The 22,402-nt window shown below is 37.7% G+C and overlaps 1 long non-coding RNA gene across 2 annotated transcripts in view; it reads left to right on the top strand.

Moving 5' to 3' along the window:
* The window catches only part of LOC128588968 (uncharacterized), a 46,807-nt gene that overhangs the window by 5,647 nt on the left and 18,758 nt on the right, over positions 1-22,402 (top strand). For both annotated transcript variants that reach the window (XR_008380825.1, XR_008380824.1), the window contains exon 2: positions 981-1,097. This is a non-coding gene — a long non-coding RNA (uncharacterized LOC128588968). The remainder of the gene's footprint in view (positions 1-980; positions 1,098-22,402) is intronic.

The raw sequence follows: 22,402 nt of genomic DNA, 5'->3' as shown, positions 1-22,402 counted from the left end.
GGTGGAAAAATACAGAAGAATGGAAAACCAAAAACCATTCTAACAAAAATAAATGAAGACAGATTGGAGCATAATATTTCATAGCAAAGTTCTTGAAAAGGGGGAAAATAAATTAAAAACAGGAAAGTTATCTACAATACATATTTTTAAATGGTGCTTTGTAGCATGAAAACAAATCAATTTTTCCTGTTACAAACCAAAAGAAAGAATCTAAGTAGCATGATACTAACTAGAAGTTTAAATTTATATAAATGGTTTGTCATATTCAAAGCAAACATTGGGAATAAAAAAATGAGTAGAAATCTTTTTACATTAAATTTCCAACTACATTAAATTGTCAATACCTAGTTAAATACCTAGTTATCTGATTAATGAAGGAAAGAAATACAATACAGATAATTGGGAAACCAATATAATATCCCTGATTTTTATGCCACCCATCCTCCCTGAATTCATACTTTTTTTCTTTATGGTAATCCGTGTAACCAAATCCAAAATTCACTTCTCTTTTGTGTACATTACAGGTAAGTGTGAAAATTTTATTTATTTGTACGTGAAACATTCAGAGGCTAAAAATGTATCTATAAGGAATTCAATTTAGGTTCTATCAGCTAAGTCTAACTTGTTATTTCTAAAGGAGTGTCTAACTTGGGGCATTTTTCTGGTTTAAGCTACATCATATTTATGCAGGTTTTTATTTGTTTAGGGTATTATAAGATTTCTAGAAATGTCTGTATACAAATTTTTTTTGCTGTGAGTATAGGAGAAAGGAGAGGAGTAAGAGATAGACGACATTGGAACTTCTCTCTCTCCCTCTCTCTCTATCTCTATCTCCCTCCCCCCACCCCTTCTACCATATTTGGGAGTAAGGGGATTGATGCTAAGAGGGACAGCATGGAGACAGATCTGAGTCAAGAGAAGAATCTCTGAAGATAATGCCTTCACATGTATAAGCAATAATAATAATAAATTTCTCCTAGGTGCCTTCTCATCAGGAAACTCCACACTTAGATTCTTACAAAGTTCCAGACAGAGGGATCTACCACTGGGAGAGGGTCCAGAGACCAAATAACTCCCCCTCCCACCCCCACACTAAGGTACACATGTTTTTCAATTTTAATATCCATTGTTGGGGTATTATGTAAAATAGACACTTTCATGCACTTTCAGCTGGAGTGTGTATTAGTAAAAATTATTCTGAAATATAATCTTCAATATTTAAGAATTCTGAAAATAAACAAATAGCCTTTTATTTAATGTTTAATATTTTATTAATTAGTCACTAATATTGAGCACAAAATATAGCCAAGATACTTTGGTAAATACATGAAATTCATTATCTTCACCAATCAGCTCAACAACTATGTAAAATAGTTATAATTTTGTGATAGCCACTTTGTCTATGAGAAAAGTGAGGCTTGGAGAATCTTGTCTGTCACACAATTAGCAGAAAGAAAACCAGGAGCAGGTAAATGAGAGTACTTAGCATCATGCCTCTCTAACAACAAATGCTTAGAAATTGTTGAGGTTTTTAAAAAATAATTTTAAATTATTATTTTTATAGTCACTTTCTAAAAATTAGTACCAAAATCCCACTTGGATAAAATGTGGAAAAATGATTGCACGTATCACTTGAGCATTATTGTAAGAGCAAATGTAGCAAAAGTGTCTTATTTTATAGCAAATGTTTTGAAGTGATTCTGCTGACTGACCTCAGAAAATCCATGAGGAAAGCAGAGGCACTTCAGAGGGAAGAAAGAAAGGAAGCTTTGATTAGAAGGGAGAGAATCAAATTCCCTAACTTTGGCAAGAGCAGAGATTGGTTACTACCATGTGTTATAATAAATAACATAACACCAAGTATCAATACAATGGTCATAAGATCATTGAGTCCTTTGTTAAAGCTGAAGAAATAAATAAGTTGCATATTTTCCTTTTCTTCATGCTTTCCTACTACTCACCAACTCATTTTCCGTAAATTAAAAAAATACTTATTGAAACCATGTGTTTGCTGAAAAATTATATGCTTTATTATCTTAATTGTATACTCCCTGCTTTTCAATGTTTCTAATTTAAATTTCATTCTACTCCCTAAAATTGTACTACAGTATAACAGGAGATGCACATACAAATACTCTTCATAATTTTTTTTATGCAAACAGCCCCTTCTGTACCTTTACTGTTATAAATGGGTTTAATGGTAAAAGAGCTGGCTGCTTAATATATATTATAATGGTATAAATAGTAACTTAGGATCACTTTTGCTTCTTGCACTGTTGCTCACCAGGTACATTCTGTGACCTTTTGCCCACAGACAACAGGTCTAATTTCTAATTTCTAATTAGATGTCTAATAATTGCCATTAATTTAAAAGACTGGACCTTTGTTTCTTAATTTCTTTTAGAATGAATGTCCTGATGTTAATTTCCCTACTGTTTCTGTTTTTTCCTGAGTTAAATTTCCTTTCCTTTTAAAAGATGGCTAATAGGGCAGTGCCTTTGGCTCAGTGAGTAGGGTGCCAGCTCCATAAACTGAGGGTGGCAGGTTCTAACCTGGCCCTGGCCCAACTGCAATAACAACAACAAAAATAGCCAGGTGTTATAGCAGATGCCTGTAGTCCCAGATACTCAGGAGGCTGAGGCAAGATAAATTGCCTAAGCCCAAGAGCTGAAGGTTGCTGTGAGCTGTGATGCCACGGCACTCTACCAAGGGCAACAAAGTGACACTCTGTCTCTAAAAAATACATAAATAAGGAGGTTGCAGCAAGATGGCGGCCAAGTAACAGCTTCCTTGCACTGGGCACAGTGAGTCTAGGGAGACAAGACTGCAGGCATCTCTGGCTGGTCGGATCTGCCCATAAACATCCCTTTAAGGACATACGGAGTCAATGAGAGACTTCTGGACCCCAGGAGGAGGACAAAAGGAGTGAAAAACTGGCAAGTGGTTGCATGTGTTTGTTTGGTCTAATCCCGCCAGTAGCTATAAGAACAGCAGCAGTGAGATTAAAAACTAGAAAGACCTTACCTGTGAGTTGCTTTGGTTTTTTTGGACTTTGCACTTAGTTGAACTACCTTGGGAGAACTTGGGCAAGAGTCAGAGGACTTTAAGCATTGTCTAGGACCCCATACTGAGCCACTGAGGCAGATGGAGCCAATAGTGTTCAGCTGTGGGCCATGTGGAACCATTGTGAGAGAATTGGCCCGGCAAGGTCCTACCTCAGGGTCACAGAGCAAGGAGCAGGCAAGAGCTAGTGATCTAGTGACTGAGCAGCCTAAAAGCAGTGACTGAGAAGCCTTGCAGCCTTAGCCTTCAGGGGCATAAGTGAGACCAGTTTTGGCACACTGGTTAAGGGGATAGCCACTTCAGGAGTGATCCCAGCAACAAGCACTTTCCTGGGAAACTTCTGCTTATCCAGGTTTAGCAGTTTAAAGTGCCTTTTATGTGGGCTGAGGAGAGATTTAGGCTCTCCACTTTAGGCTCTACACCCTGAGGGTTTGAGAAACCACCAGAGGCCTCCAGTCTCCCTCTCTCATACAGGTATATCAGCATTGTGATTAACATCTCATCCCAGGAGATGACTGTTACCCACATAATATTCAGCAAGATATATATACTACTTTGTTTTGTTTTGTTTTGTTTTTCTTTTTGGTTGTTGTTGTTGCTTTCTTTTTTAATTTTAACATTTCCCTATATTTTTCTTTTCTTCTTCATTTTTCTAGTTTAAATATAATTTCCCTTTGTTGCCTTTTTCAACAATTAGAACTTCATTTTTGCTAGTGTTTCTACCCCTATTATTTGCTTTCTCCCCCAATTTTATCCCATAAAGTTTTCTGTTTGCTTGTTTTGGTTTGATTTATAGCATTTTTGTCTTTCCTCTCTACTTGGTGGAGGTGGGGTACTGTACCAAACAGGCTAGCAAAGAGTTGCTGACCTCAAGGGAACCACCCAACCCAGCACCCATGCAGGTTGGGGGGAGATTTAAGATTGGGTCAAAGTACCCTACTGTACACCTATATTGCTCTGTCTCCCCCTTTCTGTGCCCCTCTTATTTTTGTCAATATTCCCTTTTACCTACCCCCTCTCTTTTCTCTTCTTTCTTTTCTTTTTCTTTCTTTCTTTTCTTTTCTTTCTTTCTTTCTTTTTTCCCTTCTTGCTCTTCAACCTTCTCATCCTTCTGGTCTTGTACCAAAAGATTTATCAAAATGCTGGTCCAGAGGCATGGCAACTTAAAGAGCAAGAAAAAGTGAAAGGAAAATTAGGGCAAAGAAACCGATAAAATAAATCACTATAAGAAAGAATCAGCAGAAAAATCCTAGCAACATGAAAAACCAGTCCAGAGCACCCCCACACACACACCCAAGGGACCATGAGGTAGCTACTTCAGAGGATTCCACCTATAATGAAATGTTAGGAATGACAAAAAGGGAATTTAGAATACACATGGTGAAAACAATGAAGGAAATGATGGAAACAATGAAGGAAACTGCTAATAAAGCGGAAAATAATGAAAAGGAAATCTCAAAACAGAATCAAATAAGAGATGAATGATATGAAGAATATAGAAAGGATATAGCAAAGCTAAAGGAACTGCAGCAGTCAATTAGGGAACTTAAAAATGCAATAGACAGTATCAACAACAGATTAGACCATGCAGAAGAAAGAATCTCAGAGGTAGAGCACAAAGCTCTTGACATAACTCAGTTAAAGAGGCAGAAAAGGAGAGAAAGCACAATATTCCCTGACAGAATTATGAGACTTTATGAAACATTCAAACATATGAGTTATAGTTATCCCAGAAGGTAAAGAAGAATGCCCCAGGGGAATGGAAGCCATATTAGAGAATATTATGAATGAAAATTTCCCAAATATCACCAAAGATTCTGACACACTCCTTTCAGAGGGATATAGAACCCTAGATCACCTCAACTCTACCTGAGCTTCTCCAAGACACATTGTGATGAACCTGTCCAAAGTCAATACAAAAGAAAAGATTCTGCAAGCTTCTAGGAGTAAGCACCAGTTGATCCACAGGGCAAATCCATGAGGGTGACTACAGATTTCTCTAATGAAACTTTCCATGGAAGAAGACAATGGTCATCTACCTTTAATCTACCTAAATAGAACAATTTCCAGCCCAGAATTCTATATCCTGCTGTGCTAAGCTTTAAAATTGACGGAGAAATCAAATCATTTACCAATATACAAACACTGAGGAAATTGGCCACAACAAGACAAGCTCTACAGAAAATATTTCAACCTGTTCTAAACACTGATGATCACAATGGATCAATAGCAAAGTAAGAACCCAGCAATTAAAGGACAGAACCTAACTTCCACACTGATTTGAAAGATAAAACTAAGTAATGGACTCTCACAAAATAAGATGAACAAAACACTATTTTTAAATCAATTATCTCAATAAATGTTAATGGCTTGAATTTCCCACTGAAGAGGCATAGATTGCCTGACTGGATTAAAACACACACACACACACACAAAACAAAACAAAACAAAAAAAAAAAACTTCCATTTGCTCTCTGTAGGAAACACACCTAGCTTCAAAAGACAAATTAAAACTCCAAGTTAAGGGTTAGAAGACAATTTTTCAGGCAAACGGAATTCAGAAGAAAAGAGGAGTTGCAATCTTACTTTCAGAAACATGTCGGTTTAAAGCAACTAAAGTCAAAAAAGGCAAAGAATCACACTTTATATTGGTCAAAGAAAAAATACAAGAAGACATTTCAATTCTAAATATTTATGCAACCATTTTAAATGCTCCCAGATTCTTGAAACAGACCTTACTCACTCTGAGTAATATGATATCCTATAGTACCATAATAACAGGGGACTTTAACACTTCTCTTACAGAGCCGGACAGATCCTCTAAACAGAAATTAAACACATATCTAAGGTACTTAAATGAGACTCTAGAACAACTGTGCTTGATAGATGCATATAGAACACTCCATCCCAAAGCTAAAGAATTCTTCTCATCACCCCATGGAACATTGTTCTAAATTGATCATATCCTGGAACACAAAACAAACATCAACAGAATCAAATTTTCATATCCTAGGACAGAAAACACACATCAACAGAAACAAAAGAATTGAAATTTTACCTTGTATCTTCTCAGACCACAAGACACTAAAGGTGGAACTCAACTCTAACAAAAACGTTCAACCCCACACAAAGGCATGGAAATTAAACAACCTTTAATGTTGAATGACATTTGGTGCAGGAAGAAATAAAACAAGAAATCACTTACTTCATTGAGCAAAACAACAATAATGACACAAGCTACCAAAACCTGTGGGATACTGCAAAAGCAGTTTTGAGAGGAAAATTTATCACCTACATTTGAAAAACAGAAAGGCGGGGACTGAGCCACCTTACAGCCTTAACCCTCAGGGGCAAAGTGAGACTGGTGATGGCACACTGGGTAAGTGGATAGCCACTTCAGCAGTGATTCCAGTGACAAGCACATTCCTAGGAAAGCTTCTGCTTAGCAAGTTTAGAAGCTTAAAGTGCCTTTTAAGAGGGCTGAAGAGAGATTTAGGGTGTCTACCCTGTAGGGTTTGAGAAATCAGCGGAGGCCTCCAGTTGTATCAGCATTGTGATTAACATCTCATACCCCAGAAGACCACCTGTTGCCCAGACAATATTCAACAAGATATATATATACTGCTTTGTTTTTGGTTGTTGTTTTCTTTTTCTTTGTTTGTTTTTTGTTTATTTTGATGTTGTTATTGTTTTGTTTTTTAATTTCAACCTTTTCCGTACAGATTTTTTCTTTCTCAATTTTTCTAGTTTAAATACAATTTTCCATTGCTGCCTTTTTCAATAACTAGAACTTCATTTTTGCTAGTATTTCTACCCCTATTATTTGGTTTTTCCACCCAATTTTATCATGTAAAGTTTTCTGTTTGCTTGTTTTGGTTTGATTTATAGCATTTTTGTCTTTCCTCTCTACTTGGTGGAGGTGGGGTACTGTGTCTGATCAGGTTAGCAAAGAGCTGCTGACTTCAAGGGAACGACACAACTGGGCATACCCAGAGGTTTGGGATTTTTTTAAGATTGTGTCAAAGTACACTACTATACACCTCTATTGCTCTGTCTCCCTCTTTCTGTGCCTCGCTTCTTTTTGTCAATATTCCTTTTACTCACCCCCTCTCCTTTCTCTATTTTCTTTTTGTTATTTCCTTCTTTTTTTCATCCCTTCTTGCTCTACAACCTTCTCATCCTTCTGGTCCTGTACCAAAAGGACTCATCGAAACCTTAGTCCACAGGCACAGGAACTTAAAGAGCAAGAGAAAGTGAAAGGAAAACTAGGACAAAAACAGATAAAAGAAATCACTCATGAGGAAGAATCAGCAGAAATCTCCAGGCAACATGATGAACCAGTCCAGACCAACCCCTCCAGGGGTAGCTACTGCAGAGGATTCCACCAATAAAGAAATGTTAGGAATGACAGAAAGGAAATTTAGAATACACATGATGAAAACAATGAAGGAAATGCTGGAAACAATGAAGGAAACTGCTAATAAAGTGGAAAATAACCAAAAGGAAATCCAAAAAACAGAATCAAATAAGAGATGAACGATATGAAGAATATAGAAAGGATATAGCAGAGCTGAAGGAACTGAAACAGTCAATTAGGGAACTTAAAGATGCAATGGAAAGTATCAGATACAGGTTAGACCATGCACAAGAAAGAATTTCAGAAGTAGAAGAAAAAGTTCTTGACATAACTCAGATAGTAAAAGAGGCAGAAAAGAAGAGAGAGAAAGCAGAACGTTCACTGTCAGAATTACAGGACCTTGTGAAGTGTTCCAACATATGAGTTATAGGAATTCCAGAAGGAGAAGAAGAATGCCCCAGAGGAATGGAAGCCATACTACAGAATGTTATAAAAGAAAATTTCCCAAATATCACCAAAGATTCTGACACACTGCTTTCAGAGGGATATCGGACCCCAGGTCACCTCAACTCTAACCGAGCTTCTCCAAGACACATTGTGATGAATCTGTCCAAAGTCAAGACAAAAGAAAAGATTCTGCAAGCTGCCAGGAGTAAGTGCCAGTTGACCTACAGGGGCAAATCCATCAGAGTGACTGCAGACTTCTCTAATGAAACTTTCCAAGCAAGAAGACAATGGTCATCTACCTTTAATCTACTTAAACAGAACAATTTCCAGCCCAGAATTTTGTACCCTGTGAAGCTAAGCTTTAAAATTGACAGAGAAATCAAATCATTTACGGATATACAAACATCGAGGAAATTCACCACAACAAGACCAGCCCTACAGGAAATACTTCAACCTGTTCTACACACTGACCTTCACAAGGGATCAGCAGCAAAGTAAGAACTCAGAAATTAAAGGACAGAACCGAACCTCCATACTGATGCAAAAGATAAAACTAAGCAATGGACTCTCACCAAATAAGATGAATAGAACACTACCACACTTATCAATTATCTCAATAAATGTTAATGGCTTGAATTCCCCACTGAAGAGACATAAATTGACTGACTGGATTAAAAAACATAAGCCATCCATTTGCTGTCTGCAAGAAACACACCTGGCTTCAAAAGACAAATTAAAGCTCCGATTCAAGGGTTGGAAGACAATTTTTCAGGCAAATGGAATTCAGAAGAAAAGAGGAGTTGCAATCTTATTTTCAGATAAATGTGGATTTAAAGCAACTAAAGTCAAAAAAGACAAAGATGGTCACTTTATATTGGTCAAGGGAAAAATATAACAAGAAGATGTTTCAATTCTAAATATTTATGCACCCAATTTAAATGCTCCCAGATTCTTGAAATAGACTTTACTCAGTCTGAGCAATATGATATCTGATAATACCATAATAACAGGGGAAGTTAACACTCCTTTTACAGAGCTGGACAGATCCTCTAAACAGAAATTTTTTTTTGGTATTTTATTTATTTATTAAATCATAGCCGTGTACATTGATATGATCATGGGGCATCATTCACTAGCTTCACAGACCGTTTACCAAGTTTCATATATACCCTTGTAAGATGCACCACTGGTGTAACCCCACCAATCCCTTTCCCTCTACCCACCTCCCTCCTCCCTCCCCTCCCTTTCCCCCTTCCCCCTATTCTTAGGTTGTGACTGGGTTATAGCTTTCATGTGAAAACCCTAAATTAGCCTCATAGTAGGGCTGAGTACATTGGGTACTTTCTCTTTCATTCTTGAGATACTTTACTAAGAAGAATATGTTCCAGCTCCATCCATGTAAACATGAAAGAGGTAAAGTCTCCATCTTTCCTTAAGGCTGCATAAAATTTAAACAAAGATATGAGATTAAAATGAGACCCTAGGACAACTGTGCTTGATAGATGCATATAGAACCCTCCATCCTAGGGTAGGTGGAGCAAGATGGGGGCCGAGTAACAGCTTCCCTACAACTGTGCACGGTGAGTGTGGGGAGATAAGACTCCAGGCATCTCTGGCTGGTGGAATCTGGCTATAATCATCCCTTTGAGGATACAGGGAGTCAGAAAGAGACTTCTGGACCCCAAGAGGAGGACAAAAACATTGGAAAACTGGCAAGTGGTTGCGTGTGTTTGATCGACCTAATCCCGCTGTCAGCTGTAAGTACAAGCAGCAGTGACACTGCAAACCGGAAAGGCCTTACCTGTGAACTGTTTTGGTGTTTTTGGACATGGCACTCAGTTGAACTACCTTTGGGAGAGCTTGAGCAGGAGTGAAGAGAACTTTGGGCATTGTCTAGGGTGCCAGAGTGAGCCGCTGAGCCAGACGGAGCTAATAGTGTTCAGCTGTGGGCCGCAGGCAGCCATTGTGAGAGAACTGCCCCAGCAAGCTCCTCCCTCAGGGTTGAGGGCAAGGATCCAGCAGGAGCTAGTAACCTAGTGACTGAGCACCCTAAAGGCAGGGACTGAGCTGCCTTATAGCCTTAACCCTCAGGAGCAGAGAGAGACCGGTTTTGGCACATTGGAGCCTCGGGCTGTTACCCTGGGTAGAATGCTGTGGAGTCACAGCTCATAGCAACCTGAAACTCCTGGGCTTGGGGCTGCCCAGACCTCCATAAGAGCTGCACCATGAAGCCTGACCCGTGACCTGCGCCCACCCGGCCTCTGCATGCCCTGACCAGTAACCGTGGGAGTGGCGCAACCCTGTCTCCTCCCTCCTGTACCCTCACTGCCTCCACACCGGCCTGCTCATCTGTCCAGGTACTCTGGTAGCCACATGCCCTCTGGAGCCCTCACTGCCTCTGTGCAGAGCCCTTCCCCTGGCCAGAAACTTCTGGAGCCTTGGGCTCTCTGTGCCAAAGTCACTGGGTGCCAGGCACTCCCAGAACCATGCGCACCACCTCCTGCCCTGTTGCTGGATCCAGGTGTGTCACACTCTGGAGCTGCTTCCACAACCAGAACTCCCTGGCTGGGGCAGCCCCAGAGAAACTACACAGGGTCACTCCCTACAAATATCAAGCAACAATAGAGCGAACCCGCTGGGGTCTAATCTTGGAGAGTCACCTCCCCAACTCTGAGGATGGCCAGAAGCAACACAGTAAAAAACAATCATGAGGCAAAATCAGCAGAAAAACTCTGGCAATATGAATAATCAAAGCACATCAACTCCCCAAAGGATCAATGGGGCAGACACAGTAAAAGATCCCATGCACAAACAAATAGATGAGACATCAGAAATCGAATTCAGAATCTGGATAGCAAATAAGATTGAATTAGAATTCCAAGCAGTAACCCAAAAGATATCTCAACAATTCAACGAATTCAAAGAGCAAATGGCCAAAGATTTTGACACATTGAGATAAGAAGTTGCAGCCCTCAAAGGTCCGAGAAACACAGTAGAATCCCTCAGTAACAGAATGGAGAAAGCAGAAGAAAGGATTTCTGACATTGAAGACAAAGCTTTTGAACACTCCCAAATTCTCAAAGGGGAAGAGAAATGGAGGGCAAAAACAGATCACTCTCTGAGAGAGCTCTGGGATAATTCAAAGAAAATCAATATTCGTCTTATAGGGATCCCCGAAAGCGACAAAGTGGCCTCACAAGGCACAGAGTCTCTTCTCCATGAGATTATGAAGGAGAACTTTTCAGACATGCCAAGAGATTCTGAAATTCAGATAGCAGACAGTTTCAGAACTCCAGCACGACTCAACCCAAATAAGACATCCCCCAGACACATCATAATCAATTTCCCTAAACTTAATATGAAGGAGAACATTCTGAAAGCAGCCAGACGAAAGAAAACCATCACCTAAAAGGGCAAGAATATTAGAATAACTGAAGATCTCTCTGTTGAAACCTTTCAAGCTAGAAGAGGATGGTCATTGACTTTAATCTTCTAAAACAAAATAACTTTCAACCCAGGATCTTGTACCCAGCAAAACTGAGCTTCATTTATGACGGAGAAATTAAATACTTCAATGACATTCACATGTTGAAGAAATTTGTCATAATTAAGCCAGCTATCCAGGATATTCTCAGACCTATCTTCCATAAAGCCCAGTGTAATCCTCCACACAAAAGTAAACCCACCCAGAAAATTTTGATCAAATTCCAACTTCCACAGTCGCAAAAGGATTAAAAATGTCCATCAGACCTTCGAAAGGCTTAGCAATATTCTCAAATAATGTGAATGGTTTAAATTGTCCTCTAAAGAGGCACAGGTTGGCTGACTGGATACAAAAAATCAAGCCAGATATCTGTTGCATACAAGAATCGCATCTTACATTAAAAGACAAATATAGACTCAAGGTGAAGGGATGGTCATCTGTACTCCAGGCAAATGGAAAACAGAAAAAAGCAGGCATTGCAATCCTATTCGCAGATGCAATAGGCTTTAAACAAACTGAAATAAGGAAGGATAAGGATAGCTGCTTCATATTTATTAAAGATAATACTCAATATGATGAGATTTCAATTATTAACATTTATGCACCCAACCAGAACGCACCTCAATTTATAAGAGAAACTCTAACAGACATGAGCAACTTGATTTCCTCCAGTTCCATAGTAGTTGGAGATTTTAACACCCCTATAGCAGTGCTGGATAGATCCTCTAAAAAGAAGCTAAGCAAAGAAATTTTAGATTTACACTTAACCATTCCACACCTGGACTTAACAGACATCTACAGAACATTTCATTCCAACAAGACTGAATGCACATACTTCTCATCAGCCCATGGAACATACTCCAAAATCGACCAAAACCTAGGCCACCAATATAACATGAGCAAATTTTAAGAAAATAGAAATTATTCCTTGCATCTTCTCAGACCATAATGAAATACAAAGTTGAACTCAATAACAACAGGAACCTGCATACCCATACAAAAACATGGAAGCTAAACTACCATATGCTGAAGGATAGATGGGGCCTAGATGAGATTAAGAAGGAAATCACCAAATTTTTGAAACAAAACAACAATCAAGACACGAACTACCAGAACCTCTGCGATACTGCAAAGGCAGTCCTAAGAAAGAAATTTGTAGCACTGCAAGCCTTCTTCAAGAAAACGGAAAGAGAGGAAGTTAATAACTTAATGAAACATCTCAAGCAACTGGAGAAGGAAGAACACTCCAACCCCAAACCCAGCAGAAGAAAAGAAATAACTAAAATAAGAGCAGAATTAAATGAAATTGAAAACAAAAGAATTATACAGCAGATCAAAAAAACCAAAAGTCGGTTTTTTGAAAAGAACAATAAAATAGATAAACCTTTGGCCAACCTAATCAGGAAAAAAAAGAGTAAAATCTCTAATTTCATCAATCAGAAATGGTAATGATGACATTACAACAGACCCCTCAGAAATTCAAAAAATCCTTAACGAATACAACAAGAAACTCTACCCTCAGAAATATAAAAATCTGAAAGAAATTGACCAATACCTGGAAGTACGCCACCTACCAAGACTTAGCCAGAACGAAGTGGGAATGTTGAACAGGCCTATATCAAGTTCTGAAATAGCATCAACTATACAAAATCTGCCTAAAAAGAAAAGCCCAAGACCAGATGGCTTGACGTCAGAATTCTACCAAACCTTTAAAGAAGGACTAGTACCTATATTACTAAAACTTTTCCAAAATATAGAAAAAGAAAGAATATTACCCAACACATTCTACGAAGCAAACATCACATTGATCCCCAAACCAGGGAATGACCCAACAAGGAAAGAAAATTATAAACAAGTATCACTAATGAATATTGATGCTAAACTACTCAATAAGATCCTAACAAACAGAATTTAAAAACACATCAAAAAAATTATACACTACGAACAAGTGGGATTTATCCCAGAGTCTCAAGGCTGGTTCAATATATGTAAATCTATAAATGTAATTCAGCACATAAATAAACAAAAAAATAAGGACCATATGATTCTTTCAATTGATGCAGAAAAAGCTTTTGATAATATCTAGCATCCCTTCATTATCAGAACACTTAAGAAAATTGGTATAGAAGGGACATTTCTTAAACTAATAGAGGCCATCTACAGCAAACCCACAGCCAATATCGTATTGAATGGAGTTAAATTGAAATCATTTCCACTGAGATCAGGAACCAGGCAAGGTTGCCCATTGTCTCCATTGCTCTTTAACATTGTAATGGAAGTTTTAGCCATTGCAATTAGGAAACAAAAGGTGATCAAGGGTATCCATATAGGGGCAGAAGAGATCAAACTTTCACTCTTCGCAGATGATATGATCGTATATCTGGAAAACACTAGGGATTCTACTACAAAACTTTTAGAAGTGGTAAAGGAATACAGCAACGTCTCAGGCTACAAAATCAACTACCATAAATCTGTAGCCTTTATATATACCAACAATAACCAAGCCGAACAAACAGTCAAGGACTCTATTCCTTTCACAGTAGTGCCAAAGAAGATGAAATATTTGGGAGTATACCTAACAAAGGACGTGAAAGATCTCTACAAAGAGAACTATGACACTTTAAGAAAAGAAATAGCCAAAGATGTTAACAGATGGTAAAACATATCATGCTCATGGCTGGGAAGAATCAACATTGTTAAAATGTCCATACTGCCCAAAGCAATATATAATTTTAATGAAATTTCTATTAAAGCTCCATTGTCATATTTTAAAGATCTTGAAAAAATAATACTTAATTTTATATGGAATCAGAAAAAACCTCGAATAGCCAAAACATTACTCAGCAATAAAAACACAGCAGGAGGAATCACGCTACCAGACCTGAGACTGTACTATAACTGATAATGATCAAAACAGCATGGTATTGGCACAAAAACAGAGAAGTAGATGTCTGGAACAGAATAGAGAACCAAGAGATGAATCCAGCTACTTACCATTATTTGATCTTTCACAAGCCAATTAAAAATATTCAGTGGGGAAAAGACTCCCTATTTAACAAATGGTGCTGGGTGAACTGACTGGCAACCTGTAGAAGATTGAAACTGGACCCACACCTTTCACCATTAACTAAGATAGACTCTCACTGGATAAAAATTTTAAACTTAAGACATGAAACTATAAAAATACTTGAAGAAAGTGCAGGGAAAACTCTTGAAGGAATCAGCCTGGGTGAATATTTTATGAGGAGGACTCCCTAGGCAATTGAAGCAGTATCAAGAATACACTACTGGGACCTGATCAAACTAAAAAGCTTCTGCACAGCCAAGAACATAGTAAGTAAAACAAGCAGACAGCCCTCAGAATGGGAGAAAATATTTGCAGGTTATACCTCTGATAAAGGTCTAATAACCAGAATCCACAGAGAACTCAAATGTATTAGCAAGAAAAAAACACGTGATCCCATCTCAGGGTGGGCAAGGGACTTGAAGAGAAACTTCTTTAAAGAAGACAGACGCACGATATACAAGCACATGAAAAAAAGCTCATCATCCTTAATCATCAGAGAAATGCAAATCAAAACTACTTTGAGATATCACCTAACCCCAATAAGAGTAGCCCAAATAACAAAATCTGAAAACCAGAGATGTTGGCGTGGATGTGGAGAAAAGGGTACACTTCTACACTGTTGGTGGGAATGCACACTAATACATTCCTTCTGGAAGGATGTTTGGAGAATACTTAGAGACCTAAAAATAGACCTGCCATTCAATCCTATAATCCCTTTACTAGGTTTATACCCAGAAGACCAAAAATCACAATATAACAAAGACATCTGTACCAGAATGTTTATTGTAGCCCAATTCATAATTGCTAAGTCATGGAAGAAGCCCAAGTGCCCATTGACCCACGACTGCACTAGCAAATCATGGTACATGTATACCTGGGATTATGCAGCCTTACAGAAAGGTGGAGACTTTACCTCTTTTCATGTTTACAGGGATGGAGCTGGAACATATTCTTCTTAGCAAAGTATCTCAGGAATGGAAGAAAAAGTATCCAATGTATTCAGCCCTACTATGAAGCTAAATTATAGCTTTCACATGAAGGCTATAACCCAACTATAGCACAAGAGTATGAGGAAAGGGCAAAGGAAGAGGAAGGGGGGGAGGTTAGGGTGGAGGGAGGGTAATGGGTGGGGCCACACCTACAGTGCATCTTAGAATGGGTACAGGCAAAACTTAATAAAGCCAGAATATAAATGTGTACATACAATAACAAGAAAATGCCATGAAGGCTACATTGAACAGTTTGATGAGAATATTTCAGATTGTATATGAAACAGCACATTGTACCTCTTGATTGCACTAATGTACACAGCTATGATTTAACAATGAAAAAAAACACTCCATCCCAAAGATAAATAATATACAATCTTCTCAGCACCCCATGGAACACTGTCCAAAATTGATCATATCCTGGGACACAAAACAAATATCAACAGAATAAAAAGAAATGAAATTTTACCTTGTATCGTCTCAGATCATAAGGCACTAAAGGTGGAACTCAACTATAACAAAAACGTTCAACCCCACACAAAGGCATGGAAATTAAGCAACCTTCTGTTGAATAATAGATGGGTGCAGGAAGAAATAAAACAGGAAATCACTAACTTCATTGAGCATAACAACAATAATGACACAAGCTACCAAAACCTGTGGGATATTGCAAAAGCAGTTTTGAGAGGAAAATTTATCGCTTTAGATGCCTACATTCAAAAAGCAGAAAGAGAACACATCAACAAACTCACAAGCCATCTTATGGAATTAGAAAAAGAAGAACAATCTAAGCCTAAACCCAGTAGAAGAAAAGAAATATCCAAAATCAAATCAGAGATAAACGAAATTGAAAACAAAAGAATCATTCAGAAAATTAATGAAACAAGGAGTTGGTTTTTGAAAAAATAAATAAAATAGATAAACCATTGGCCAGACTAACTAGAAATAGAAAAGTAAAATCTCTAGTAACCTCAATCAGAAATGATAAAGGGGAAATAACAACTGATCCCACAGAGATACAAGAGATCATCTCTGAATACTACCAGAAACTCTATGCCCAGAAATTTGACAATGTGAAGGAAATGGATCAATATTTGGAATCACACCCTCTCCCTAGCCTTAGCCAGGAAGAAATGGAGCTCCTGAACAGACCAATTTCAAGCACTGAGATTAAAGAAACAATAAAAAATTTTCCAACCAAAAAATGCCCTGGTCCAGATGGCTTCACACCAGAATTCTATCAAACCTTCTTTCCTGTACTGCAGAAATTATTCCAAAAAATCGAGGAGGAAGGAATTTTCCCCAACTCATTCTATGAAGCAAAAATCACCCTGATACCAAAACCAGGAAAAGACCCAACCAAAAAGGAGAATTTCAGACCAATTTCACTCATGAATATAGATGCAAAAATTCTCAACAAAATCCTAGCCAATAGAATACAGCTTATCATCAAAAAAGTCATACATCATGATCAAGTAGGTTTCATCCCAGGAATGCAAGGCTGATCTAACATACATAAGTCCATAAACATGATCCACCATATTAACAGAGGCAAAAATAAAGATGATATGATCCTCTCAATAGATGCAGAAAAAGCACTCAATAAAATCCAGCATCCTTTTCTAATCAGAACACTGAAGAGTATAGGCATAGGTGGCACATTTCTGAAACTGATTGAAGCTATCTATGACAAACCCACAGCCAATATTTTACTGAATGGAGTAAAACTGAAAGCTTTTCCTCTTAAAACTAGAACCAGACAAGGTTGTCCTCTTTACTATTCAACACAGTGCTGGAAGTTCTAGCCAATACAATTAGGCAAGACAAGGAAATAAAGGGAATCCAAATGGGAGCAGAGGAGGTCAAACTCTCCCTTTTTGCTGACGACATGATCTTATACTTAGAAAATCCCAAAGACTCAACCACAAGATTCCTAGAAGTCACCAAAAAATACAGTAATGTTTCAGGACATAAAATCAATGTCCACAAGTCAGTAGCCTTTGTATACACCAATAACAGTCAAGATGAGAAGCTAATTAAGGACACAACTCCCTTCACTATAGTTTCAAAGAAAATGAAATACCTAGGAATATACCTAACGAAGGAGGTGAAGAACCTCTATAAAGAAAATTATGAAATCCTCAGAAAGGAAATAGCAGAGGATATTAACAAATGGAAGAACATACCATGCTCATGGATGGGAAGAATCAACATTGTTAAAATGTCTATACTTCCCAAAGCAATCTACCTATTCAATGCCATTCCTATTAAAATACCAACATCATACTTTCAAGATTTGGAAAAAATGATTCTGCATTTTGTATGGAACCAGAAAAAAACCCATATAGCTAAGGTAGTTCTTAGTAATAAAAATAAAGCTGGGGGCATCAGCATACCAGATTTTAGTCTGTACTACATGCCATAGTGGTCAAGACAGCATGGTACTGGCACAAAAATAGAGACATAGACACTTGGAATCAAATTGAAAACCAAGAAATGAAACTAACATCTTACAACCACCTAATCTTCAATAAACCAAACAAGAACATATCTTGGGGGAAAGTCTCCCCATTCAATAAATGGTGTTGGGAGAACTGGATATCCACACATAAAAGACTGAAACTGGACCCACACCTTTCCCCACTCACAAAAATTGATTCAAGATGGATAAAGGACTTAAATTTAAGGCATAAAACAATAAAAATCCTCGAAGAAAGCATAGGAAAAACAATGGAAGATATTTGCCTGGGGAAAGACTTCATGAAGAAGACTGCCATGGCAATTTCAACAACAGCAAAAATAAACAAATGGGACTTAATTAAACTGAAAAGCTTCTGTACAGCTGAGGAAACAACTAAAGCAAATAGACAACCTACACAATGGGAAAGGATATTTGCATATTTTGAATCAGACAAAAGCTCGATAACTAGGATCTATAGAGAACTCTATGGCATATGAAAAAATGTTCATCATTCCTATATATTAGAGAAATGCAAATCAAAACCACCCTGAGATACCTACCATCTAACCCCAGTGAGAATGGCCCACATCACAAAATCTCAAAACTGTAGATGCTGGCATGAACGTGGAGAGAAGGGAACACTTTTACACTGCCGGTGGGACTGCAAACTAGTACAACCTTTCTGGAAGGAAGTATGGAGAAACCTCAAAGCACTCAAGCTAGACCTCCCATTAGATCCTGCAATCCCATTACTGGGCATCTACCAAGAAGGGAAAAAATCCTTTTATCATAAGGAACTTGCACTAGACTACTGCAGCTCAATTTTCAATCGACAAAATTTGGAAATGGGCTAAATGCCCCCCAACCTAGGAATGGATTAACAAGATGTGGTATATGTATACCATGGAATACTATTCAGCCATTAAAAAAATGGAGACTTTACAGCCTTTGTATTAACCTGGATGGAAGTGAAACATATTATTCTTAGTAAAACATTACAAGAATGGAGAAGCATGAATGCTATGTATACAATTTTGATATGAGGACAATTAATGACACAGTGAGGGAGGGGGAAGAGGAGAGAAGAGGGAGAGAGAAGGAGGGAGGGCGTGGGGTAAAAGAAGAGCAGAGAGAGGGAAGGAGGGAGGGTGGGGTCTCGGTGTGGGACACACCTTTTGGGGGCAAGAAACAATTGTAAGAGGGACTTTACCTAACAAATGCAATCAGTGCAACCTGTTTTCTTGAACCCTCAACGAATCCCCAACAATAGAAAGATAAATAGATAAATCAATGATAAAATAATATAAAAGACCTAAATAAGTGGAGAACTAAGCCAAGTTAATGATTCAAAAGGTTCAATATTTTTTAAATGTCAGTACTATCCTAGTGTCCTTGGATGCTATGTATGTCCCATCAAAATGTTTACATGTATTCTATAATAAACTGATTTTAACATTTATATGGAAAGTAAAAGAGCCAAGAATGACTAAGTCACTCTTACAGAACAGAAAAGCTAGAGAACTCCCTTACCTGATATCAAGACGTAAGTGTACAGTGATAGGATTGTGTGTTTTTAGGACCAGGTCTGAGAGAAATATGTTACGGGAACAGAATAGGGATTCAGAAACAAAGCCACACACATTTGGCCATTGTAGGGCAGTGGAGAAAGGATGCTTATTTTCATTTTTTTTTCTATTTTTGGCTGGGGCTGGGTTTGAACCTGCCACCTCCGGCATATGGGACCGGCACCCTACTCCTTAAGCCACAGGCGCCGCCCAGGATGCTTATTTTCAATAAATGGTGCTGGAAAGTTGGATATTCATATAGAGAAAAAGAAGTAACCTTGATTCCTATTTTGCATCATACCCTAAAACAGGGGTTCTCAGCCTTCCTAATGCCACAACCCTTTAATACAGTTCCTGTGGGTCATGACCCACGGGTTGAGAACTGCTGCCCTAAAATATAATTCCATGTAAATTTAATTTTAAATGTGCAAGGTAAAACATTAAAGTTTTAGAAGAAAACTTACAATATCTTCATGACTTTCTTAAACTGGACGTGACTATTAACCATAAAGAAAAAAATGACTTACTGAACTTTATTAAAATTATGATCATTTAAGTTCATCAAAGGACACCACTAGAAGACTGAAAAGGTATGTAGGAATATGCACACACACATTTATAAATGTGTATATGTTTATGTGTATTAATAAATACATATGTCCAGGATTATAAAGAACATCTATAAAGAAGAGCCAAATAGACAAATGCACAAAAGACATGATAACAATCTACTTCACAAATTATAGACAAATAGCCAAACACCCTCAATATCTTTATTCATTAAGGAAATGCTAATTAAACAAACAGACAAAAATATACACTGGGGAAAAGTTTGACATTTTAAAAACTTAGAATAGTGTAAATAAATATCCCATTTCTATCACTACTCAGCTGCTAAACTTGGAACACCCTTAATCTTTCCAGGTCATAAATATAACCGTAGTTGAAGCTTGAGCCAGTCATCTGATCTCTTATGTGCACGTGAGCTACCAGAAATCAACAGGCTACCTTAGTCACCAAAGTTGTTTTCAAACCTCAAGCACTAAAATAAATGTAAATGTAAACGTAAAACGATCCCTAAAAGAAAGCACCTCCATCAGTCTTTTATTGCTGCCTAATATAGGGAATGCCTCATTTCCTCCATAATTTGGTTGAGTGATCAAATTCTAAATTTATTAAGGACAGATGACTATTTCTGGCTTGCTCTGCATCAAATGTATTGCATTTCCTTTGATTGGGGAGGTTTAACTTTAATGCCCTCCAGGCTACAATTAATAACCCATTTATTTTCCAAGACAAATTAATCTCATGACAGATGTTTGTGGCCTAAAGAGACACCAACTTATAAAGGATATCTGCAAATAGCAGAAAAAGTTAATTAAGCCTAACAATCCACATCTTAGATTTATAGGAAAGTACCACAGCTAGCATGATTTGTGGGGTTTTTTTGTTTTTGTTTTTTTTTTTTGTAGAGACAGTCTCACTTTATGGCCCTGGGTAGGGTGCCGTGGCATCACACAGCTCACAGCAACCTCCAACTCCTGGGCTTAAGCGATTCTCTTGCCTCAGCCTCCCAAGTAGCTGGAACTACAGGCGCCCGCCACAATGCCCAGCTATTTTTTTTTTTGGTTGCAGTTCAGCCGGGGCCGGGTTTGAACCCGCCACCCTCGGTATATGGGGCCGGCGCCTTACCAACTGAGCCACAGGCGCCGCCCACATGATTTGTGTTTTAACCATGTTTTATATGTAGTTGGGAAAGTTTTTAAATCTCTCTTTCAAAAGACAAATTAGCCTAATTTATATTTAAAATGGTTTTAATTGTATTTTTCAGACCTTTTAAAATGAATTATTTTCAAAGTACATTTTGACACAAATGAAATATGTCCACATCAAAGGCAGCATAAATTTAAGCAAAGAGAATATGTAATTATTTTAGTCAGTTTGGCGGTTACAACAAAATACCATAAATTGACTAGTTTAAATAACAGACTATTATTTCTCATAGTCTAAGATCAGGGTGCCAGCCAATTTGTTTCCTAGTGGGGCAGGCAGAGCCTGGTCTCTCTCTTCTTAGAAGAACACTAATCCTATAATGGGGTCCCTACCCTCACAATCTCATTTATACCTAATTACCTCTCAAAGATCCCACCCCCAAACCATCATCTTGGAGATTAGGACTTAAACACATGAATTTTGGAGAGATGCAAACATTCAATCCAATCCATAACAATAAAGCATTCTAAGCAAATGAAATAGTATACAGAAAATTACAAAGACTATAGAAAAATACATTACAAATTTCATTAGAACATAGTAAGTAAGGCATGTAATGAGAGATAAAGCTGAAAAGACAGTTTGATCAGACTATAAAAAGACTTTTATGGTACATGAAGACAATTTTATCTTCCAAGCAATGAGTAATTACCAAAGATCCAGAAAAAGTGACACATCAAAGCTTTAAGAAATTTTAATCTGGTAGAATACTTGGAATGTAGTAATGTAAGAATTTTAAGTAGCAATGCTGTACAAGGAGTCTAATAACTATTTGTAAAATATTGAATATATTTTAAATTGTACACGAACTTCATAGCCACCTGTAAGTGTACGTTCAAAGTTACCTCAATTCCTTTTTATGAATGTAGAGTGAAATCTCTGTGTAATCAAAATATCTCCCTATCTCCTGTGAGACTTCCCCCTTCTCTGCCTGGAATATTTTTACCCCTCACAATCCTCACCAGTATCCACACCCACAAACGCACTATGCACCTAAAAAACCATCAGACACAGATCGAATGTTATCTTTTATTTTGAGCTTTTCAGGCTTAATATGACATTCTTTCTAATAACATTGTTAGCCTATTCACAATAGCCAAGATATGGAAATCACACAAAATTAAATATAAATTAGAGAGGCCTTACTAAATCAAAGTAGTATCAGAACATTTTATAATGATAAAGGGCCTAATTCA

This window comes from Nycticebus coucang, chromosome 1 (genome assembly GCF_027406575.1).
Source record: "Nycticebus coucang isolate mNycCou1 chromosome 1, mNycCou1.pri, whole genome shotgun sequence".
Classification (NCBI taxonomy): domain Eukaryota; kingdom Metazoa; phylum Chordata; class Mammalia; order Primates; family Lorisidae; genus Nycticebus; species Nycticebus coucang.
The sequence above is the reverse complement of the archived record's forward strand: the minus strand, read 5'-3'. Positions and strand labels throughout refer to the sequence as shown.